General features: G+C 34.5%; 1 long non-coding RNA gene across 1 annotated transcript; it reads left to right on the forward strand.

Moving 5' to 3' along the window:
* The first annotated feature begins 220 nt into the window (after nucleotides 1-220).
* LOC136291793 (uncharacterized) lies at nucleotides 221-6126 on the forward strand. Its single transcript, XR_010721729.1, has 3 exons — nucleotides 221-311; nucleotides 5548-5598; nucleotides 5892-6126. It is a non-coding gene; the product is annotated as an uncharacterized lncRNA (long non-coding RNA).
* Nucleotides 6127-9132: the final 3006 nt, after the last annotated feature.

Genomic DNA, 9132 nt, shown 5'->3' on the forward strand with positions numbered 1-9132 from the left:
CACTTATATTGCAATAAATATATCCTTAGCAAGTCAACATAATTAAACCTGGACAGAGTATTTTCAGCAGTGGTAAAACAGAGGCAAATTGATCAAAATCTGTTCTTTTATCCAAATCAACAGAAGTCATTAAAACCTGTAGGAGAACAGGAATGGGGCTGCAGGCAGCCTCAGCCTTGATGAGTTACAGCTGTGTCCTTGAACAAGACAGGTAAACAACTCCGAGGGAGAAGAAGCATGGAATGTGGATGTGTGTCGACATTCACGACAAGGAACGGAGAAATTTATGATCAATTACAAAAGGGTAGAAGGTGCGTGCACACAGTTTGTTAGCCAATTGCAATGCAAAAAGGAGAATGTGTTATGTGTTTGATACAAAGTATAAAGAGTTGTATTCTTTATATGTGCGCTGATGCTTGCCACCATCTTCAGTGTCAGTCTTTTTTCAACTGTCAAAACCAGTTTTCACTTAGATTTTCAACTGGAAAATATATTAAATTTGTATTGTCACACTGAATGCAATAATTTCTAAATGAATGCAATTAAAAAAAAAATCAGAAATTTTAACCACAAAGCAGTTGGCGTTTTACATTATAAAATATTAATTTCCTGACGGTAGTAATTCTGATAATAGGTCTAAAGGTACTAAATTAGAAAAAAATGGTGCTTAAAACATGCCATGAAGTAGAATAGGTAGGTATAATTGAATCAAAATTTACATCAATTTATATTCATTTTTATAAATATAAGAGTTTTAATTTTTTTATTGAATATGCTGAATTTACTGTACCACGTTTAACAATATTTTAAACCTCAAATAGTTTGCCACTGAAGTAAGTGATAATCTTTCTCTTGGCCACAGTAGATTTTAGATCAGGAACTATGTTTGTGACAGGGAAATCTGTGAATACCTCTTTTTCATGTCAGACTGATCTGATAATATCCCTGATGCATTTCACAGCAAAGAACCAAGGAAAGAGAATTACAGCCTTTGGCAATCTCCATTTCATTCTTGCTTGAATTGCAGGTGTTCCCATGCTTTCAAATACTCGTGGTCTGGCCATTTTCTCAGGGTAGATGAAATTAGGGCTTTCCTGCTATTGAAAGGAAAAAAAAATAACATTCCTTCTTTACAGTGTAATGGATAGCAAAGAGAGTATGTTATTTCTAGGATTTCCCCCCTTTTTTAAAGACATCAATTTTTACATCTGTTTTAAAACTACTTGCAGAATCATTTTTCTCTTTCTTGGCAGTGTTAAGCAGTATTTTTATTTTCTTCACATTCTTGAATTTTGCAAACAAGCAAGGTTTGCCTCCCTTTGATGAAGATTTTCTCACTCTCTTGTCTTTTAAGATCTTAACATCATTCTTTTACAAAATCAAAAGCCAGACTGGCTGCATTCCTTTAGGATAAATAGAAAAATTTCCATTTTTTTCTATACATTCTTCACGTGTTTGTGCCTGGTACTGGAAAGCATGTATATGCAATGTTGCCTCTGGAGAATTGGTATCTTTTCTTCACTACACTGTTAAGAATTTATGCCAGTACCTCTGACTTTAATCTGAAAAGGTCAGGCTGTTAGATGTATAGAAATAAAATAGCTCTTCTTTAGCTCTATCTGAGAAGAGATGGTAAATCATCCTTAGAAAAAGAGAGAACTGGGGGTTTTTTGGAGAGGTATTCCTGAAAGTTTCTTCAAGACTGATTTTAAGAAAGTGAAACATAAAGTGGTATTCACAGTCCATGAGAAGGTATTCCCTGTCTTGTTAATAGTCATTAGGGCAGTTACAGTGATCTAAGAGTAGGCTGGAAAAAAAACCAAAAACCAGAAATAAATAACGTATTAATCCATTTCCCATCCTCTTTTCTGCATGCATGTTGTCTCAGAACAAGTTGCTCTCCAAAAGCTGATTGTAAATCATTCCATAAATGTTTTGTTCGAAATTGACATTCATAGTAAGAAGTCTATAAATACATATACATGTCAGAAAACATGTTTATGCAATCTGTTGCATGTTATGCAATCTGTTTATGCAATAGATTGTAAATGAATATTTGAAAATAATTTTCCATATATATATTGTTATCCATAATACTTTGAATTTACTGCTTCTCTATATATATGCATTTTCTTATATTTTAAATTTTCTTTATTTTAGGAGTTCATTCCTAGTCTCTCTGTTTTTTAAATATTTTTTAAAAAAATGATGTCCAGGTCGAGGTATCAAAGGAGGAAGGTTTGTGACTTATCAATGTTACAGAAATTTCTGTTAACATCATTAATATAGTAAAAGTATCTGAACAAGAGTGCTACAAAGTATCAACTTAAAACTGTTCACTATTTATAATTAACTTTTTTTCTTTGTCTAACCCTGTATGCCTACAGAAAGTTCTGAGTGTGGGGTCCCTGAAGTGGTACTCAGTAGAAAGCCACTACAACTGCCTATACATATAAAGCAATTTTTAACTCAAGCAATGTAAATTCTTTGCACACATGTCTTGTTCTAATATCACTGATAAAAAATAATGTTACTTTTCACTTATGTAACAAATTTGCACCAATTAGATAAGTAAATCAAGGTAAAGAAAACAAATGGCAATGCCACACTCAGGTTCTGCTGAGGTGGCAGAGTCATTTTTGAACTTTCCAGTTTGTTGACATACAATGTGCACTAGCTTTGACCCCCATGCACAATATTGCATTTAATAGCAAGACTGAGTGAACACAGTTACTAAATACCAGAGAAATAAAAAATTGGTAGCGGGAAAGTGGCTTAAAACTGTACTCATGTGGAGGGGAGGGGGTGAAAGGCATTATCTATTGTTTGATAAGCAAATGACAAGGATGCACTGCAATGACAGATAGGGAAGGCATCACTGTCTTATTACAACCTTTGTACAGGAGCTGATTTTATTCTGTTTTTCTGAGATTCTGCTCAGTTGTCCATATTCACTATATTTAGCTTCCAGATATGATAAGGAAAATTGATTGTATTGTTTAACACAGTTATGATCAGTCTAAAACACCAAGCCTAAACTGTCAACATTCAGGACAAGGATAAAGAAGGTAGTAACCAGGAAAGAGGAAGAACTGTTTATAATGCAACATATATTATAAAATCTTTGCAGCAAACTGGGTTGTAAGGAATTTTATTCTTTAGTATTTAGCATATAATTTTTCCCCATTTTTCTAACAGTGTAAAGAAAGGATGGTTCTGTAGGTAGGTCAACTAGGTTGTAGGAAGCTGTTAGAAATCCAAGTCCATTTATAATTAATGCAAATGTATCTTTTAGGACAAGAGAATTTGGAAATGACTGCTACTATTTTAGGCATTTCTATGTAGGCAATAAGGCTTTCTAGAGTTGTGTCATAAAAGGCAGTTGATGCTGGGAGACTCAGGTGTGTGAATTTCCTGGCTATGAGAATAATTAACAAATACAGAAAAAAGAATGTCCTAGACTCCTGTAGAAACACTCTAGAAAAAGGTGCTTCCTCTGTTTCTTCTGTCTTTATGCTCCAAGACATACTTCTTAGAAGGAAAGGATTTAGGGCAAACAGGAATGGAAGACATATCTATCCAAAGCCTTCTCTCATACTACCTATTTTCCTGTTTTTATTTGTTGCCTTTTAGCACCCAGACTTCTAATCTTCCAACATTTTGTCTGTCTGTTCAATGTGCAGGGAGCCCAGACAGTAGATTATATTCAGAGATGGATATAAAAGAGACTGTACACTGATATGCCACACCTTGAATACCTAAATCCTTTGTAGTTCACGTACATGCTGCCCCTTTGCCTCTTGCTTTTAAAATGTGTACAGTAGCACTTTCTTACCTAGTTAGGGTAATGGAAGGAAGAAAACATCAAGTACAAGGGATGCAGCTAAACCATTGTAAAAAACTTCTCTCAAGTATCTGACTCAGACATAGTAAACACTACACCAGTCTTCAGGCTGCCAAAGACCATCTTTTTCAGTGATCCCCCATAACTTTTAATGTTGTTCCAAAGAAAAATCATGATACAAAATGAAAGCACACTTTGGTTCTTTAATATCACTAGCATAAATATAGAATTTTCTCTGTGTGTTTCATCTCCCTTTTCCTGCCAGATGTCAATATCAGTGTTGCAGAGTGTTGATGAAAAAGTTAGAATACTAAAATAGTGCAAGAGATGTTTTGGAAAAGGCTCAGATATTCCCTTGTAAATAAGGATGTAATGTTTACAGAAAATAACCAGAATGGTGATGCTATGTGGTTGAACTCTCATTTAGATGGTAACATTAAATACCCCTCTTAGATGTGTTCAACATTTCAAATTGGAGACAGAATTTCAGAACTCCTATGCAAGTTACTGTGAAATACTTTGGTTCATAGGATGGTACTAAAAGTGACAAGTAGTAGTATTAAATAAGTATCGTAATTGACATGATAGCATTGAAGTAATACTAAAGAAGGTGAACCAAATCACCCAAAAAATAGCTACATAGCACTGTATGACAATGTGTGGGAAGCCAAAATGAATAATTGAGACCTTTTGAACTGGCATATCCTGTCCAAATATACATTCATTATCTTCATTGCTCTGCTGTGTATTTTACATGCTGAACAATGATTTAATCTCTAAGGTTCTCCTATAAGATTATCCTTTGTAAGTGGGATAAGAACAAAGCAGAGGGAAGAGAGAGGCTTACGTGGAATTTTGTCATAAACTCAGAAATATTGACACTCTTTGTTAAAACCAATGCCAGCAAGTTCTCCTGAGAACTGAGTAGAACAGCGATAAACACTCAAAAGCTTATTCTTGGACTGCGTTGTAAACTACTATGTTAAAAAGTAACTAACCACCCCCTCAACCAATAAAAAAACAAATCTAAAACACCCCATCACCTTCCCTGCAATTCTTGCAGTATGAATTTTGCTGATTTCAAGTTATTTAAGAATATAATGAGCAGACATAGATTGGGGAATATTTCAGATACAGATGCTGAATGACTTTGAATTGAAAGAAAGAGCTGGATCTGAAAGAAATTACAGTAATGCAGCTTGGAAATTAATGGGAACAGAATAAAGTGGTTGTGTGTCAGCTACTCTGTAGAAAAGAGTGGGAAAAAAGAAATTACATGAAGGATGTACCCAAAGAGGAAGTTCTTCCTAGTCTATGTAGTGAAGGAATCTGAGCCAAAGTATTTCTCTGACAACTAAGGGGTTACACATATATATATGCAAGTGTGTGTGTGTATTTGCACTTTTAAATTTATTTTAAAAAATAAAGAGACCAATTATTTTTTCCGATGTACAATCTCCTTACCATAATCCCATTAGATTCCAAACTATAATGCTGTGATTTGTTTTCCTTTCATGCTAGCCATCACAGTTTTATTGCCACCTTTCTTCTCAGTTATCCCTCATATTTCTCTCTTTCAGTAAATGCAACATCTGTCTGCATAGGTAGAATTCAAGAAGGAGTATGTTGATTATCAGTGTTCTCCGGAGTGCACTTTCACAGCAAATCTGACAGTTCTCTTCACATGTCTTTGGTTCACACAGTGCGATGGTCCAGACTCAAAGAACTTCGTTCCAAGAATATGTGACCTGGGGGTACGTGTATTTCATTCCTACTACAAATGGGCATTAAGGTTTCGGTAACAAACAAGAACAAATGAAATGGAATCGAAATTATAGATACTCTTTTGCTATTGCAGTTACTAGTTCTTCTAAATATATGACCTCTAGAGCCTTCAGATTCTTCTAGGAACAGCATGAAGAACAAAAATGACTGAGAAACCTGTTTCACTTCTCACAGGATGTGCACATTTTATAAGTGTGTGCAAAGATTTCTTGAAATAAGATGCCTTAGTGATGAAAGTTTCTCCATTTTTTTCTGTCCATAGATTATAAATCTGTGAACACCAAGAAGACTTAGCTGCAGAGCAGTTCATAGACAATTTTGAGGAGCCCAGTTTTGCTAATCATCATTATTCCATAAAAATGTCAAACTCTCTTCCAAATCCAGTTCCATATGCTCTTGATCACAATCTTCTGCCTTTCATCAAATGTGGCCCTAAATGACCTCCATTCAGTCCTTTCACCCCAGAGCAGTTCATCCAAGTTCAGTGATAAATTACAAAAGGCAAAAGAAGGAAATCTGCACTGTATCTGTATCTTTCCTTAATGTAAAAATCCTTTCTGCCTAATGAATTAAAAATTGTTCACAAATTTATAATCGTTTTGTGTTAGATGCAGAAAATAAATGTAAGCCCTTGACGCTGTGCATGTTTCCTTCTTTCAAGAAAACAACAGTTCCATTTTCATTTTACTCTGACTGTTTTTACAATTATTATTCCTAGAATAATACTAGGGTACTATTCAAATCAAAAATACTTTTGATTTGATGACATCAAAACCTCAAAACATCAAAGATTTGGTTACTGAATTTTTAAAAGCAACTCAAACCTGGTGTGGGCAAGAAACTAAATTAAATACTATGATTAGTGAGAATAGAAATTATATTTCTACAACTACATCTATTCTGAAACTTCAAAGAAACTCAGGTATGGGTCATACCATCCTCGATCTTCTCAAACTATAGTATCATAGAGTTTGTTTCGAAAGGAACCTTTTAAAGTTCATCTAGCTCAACCCCACTGTTGCTTCATTAGATCAGGTGATGTCAATGGCTACACATGAATTGAGACAATGTGCTCTTATCTCTACCTCCTTAGAAATCTTACTTCACCAGTTTCTCTTGTTTATGGCCCTCATTACCTATGGAAGGCTGTATTTGAGTTTTATAAAATTCTAAATAAGAAAGTGAATTTTTCAGTCATGCTTATATTTTGGTGTTCCTTAGGAAACATAAAAGTAATATTGGTCCATCTCTGATGGTGTAAATCATCACAGCAACTGATTCATACCAGCAGAGGCTATCTCACAATAATTCCGTTCTCTCTCTGTTATATACTGTCTGTATGTCTTCTGCACTGGTGAGTTAGTTTAACCAACATCTATGGGGACTTTCCATTTTTTCAATTAAGAGAGGGGTCATTAAGGGTAGAGTTTTGAGAAAATACAGAAAGCAGTGTAGGAAAAGGTCTTAAGCTCATAAATGTTCTTAATTATATATTGTGTCCTTAGTGTAAAGAATTACCTTCAGGTCATTCTGTCTCTTTTATCAGAATAAATCACCATCATCATCTATTCACTTGTGCATTCAATTCATGACATAATAGTGTCAGAGGTGGCACAGAATATATACATATATACTCAAATTCCAACACAGTGACCCAAATTGTGTCTACAGCTGCCAAGCAGACTGCCATAGACATTTAACAGAAAGGGCTTGTTGTAAAGAAACATTTTTTTCCTACGAAGGGAGGTAAATGGAACAAGTCTTAGTGAAGCAGCCAGAGAAATTAGATTCAAAACACATTTATCTCTAACTGAAAGGCTTTGAATACCCCATGGTAAAGTTCATATTAGAAAAAATACCAGAGTATGTGTCCTAAATGGCAATTTTTACTTCAAATAGAAGAGACACTGGAAAAAAACGGTGTACTAAACTTAAGACCTGAAGCCCATTAGCAGAGTTACATCAGTACAAATTCATGGCAAAAAACAAGTACAAAAACTAAAAGGTTAAGTTTACCCTGTATTTTACCAAATTAGAAGGTAAAAAGTTCTTTTCCGTACAGAAATAATTGATCTCAAATTTTGAGGGTACACACACCATTCCTCAGGAAACTCACATGCTTGGCAATCCAATGAAAACAGACAGTAAAAATAGTCAAAACTTTTAAGTTCAATGACTGAATTTTCTGAAGAATTTTCTGAAGAATTCCTATGTAACTATATATCTGTGTCATATTTGTAAAACAGGAGAATTCTACATTTGCACAGTGCAGCTTTACAAGCCTACTGAGGACTGCAAAGACTCGGGCAGAACATCTCTGCTATATCTGATTTCACAGTGCATGTAGCTTAAGGTCACTCTACAAGAGCAGAATAACTTTCAGGTGTTAGACTTGCTGTGTACCTGCAGATCAGCTTCATAATATATGTACATCCAGCACACTTATTTTATGATCCTGAGCTCACCAGTCACTGCCAGACATAGCATTCTTGAGAAGATTTATCTGCTACCTTATGGATGACAGTCTTACACTGACCTTTGATCTCCACATTATGGGTATGTAATGATACAATACCTCCAGTCAAAGAACATAGGAAACATAGATCAAGAAACACAAACCCATAAGAAAGCACCCTTCAGCAAAAGGTCTTAATATAGCAGGGTTTTTACTCCAATGATATATTTTTTTAAAAATAACTAATTATTTACATTTTTTTTCCCAAATTGATCCCTTATCTGCAAATTGGGAACCAAAAAAAAAAAAAAACAAACACAACAAAAAAACCACCAAAAAAAGAAAAAAAAAGGGGGTTGAACATCACCAAATATTATAACTGTATTTGATGTTTATGCAGCTAGGTCTGTCTTTTGTTTTGCTCCTCAAAACTCATGAGGGAAGTAGTTTTCTTCTTATCCTGTCACGAACTGTAAAGAGCGGGTATTTCACAATCAAGCCAGTTTTCAGAAATTTAGTTGGATGACAGTGTAAATAAGTATTCAGCATTTAAGTTGGGAATGTAGTCTAACATTTTTCAAATTTGGCCCATTTCTTATTAATTACAATAAGAAGAGGAAATGTAATAAACAATTTGAGATGACACCTGACCTCTGTTTCTGAATAAGTGCCCAGGTTGATAATTAATCCTATTTAAGTTCATAGACATAAACAAAACAAAATTCATAGACATAAACAAAAAGCTATTAATTTAAGAAAGAGTAGTTCCTCTTACTTAGATATGACACAAAAATGCCCAATCAATTTTTTTTTCCACTTCATGTTAGATAAGGCTTACTTCAAGACAGGAATTTAGGTTGAGCTTCTGTCCTTAGAGAATTATCCTAACCTTAACAATGTGAGTGGGAGTTTTTTCGTTTGCTTCATTGCATCAGGCTGTGATCTCCCCAGAAGCAATGACCCATGATAACACTTGATTCCAACACTTTAAAGTTACTTTTTGAAGTGGCACTGTACATAAATTTAGGCTGTTCTATCAACATCTTGA

Source organism: Chamaea fasciata, unplaced genomic scaffold (assembly GCF_029207755.1).
Source record: "Chamaea fasciata isolate MVZ Bird 193981 ecotype frontalis unplaced genomic scaffold, bChaFas1.0.hap1 SCAF_7, whole genome shotgun sequence".
Taxonomy (NCBI): domain Eukaryota; kingdom Metazoa; phylum Chordata; class Aves; order Passeriformes; family Sylviidae; genus Chamaea; species Chamaea fasciata.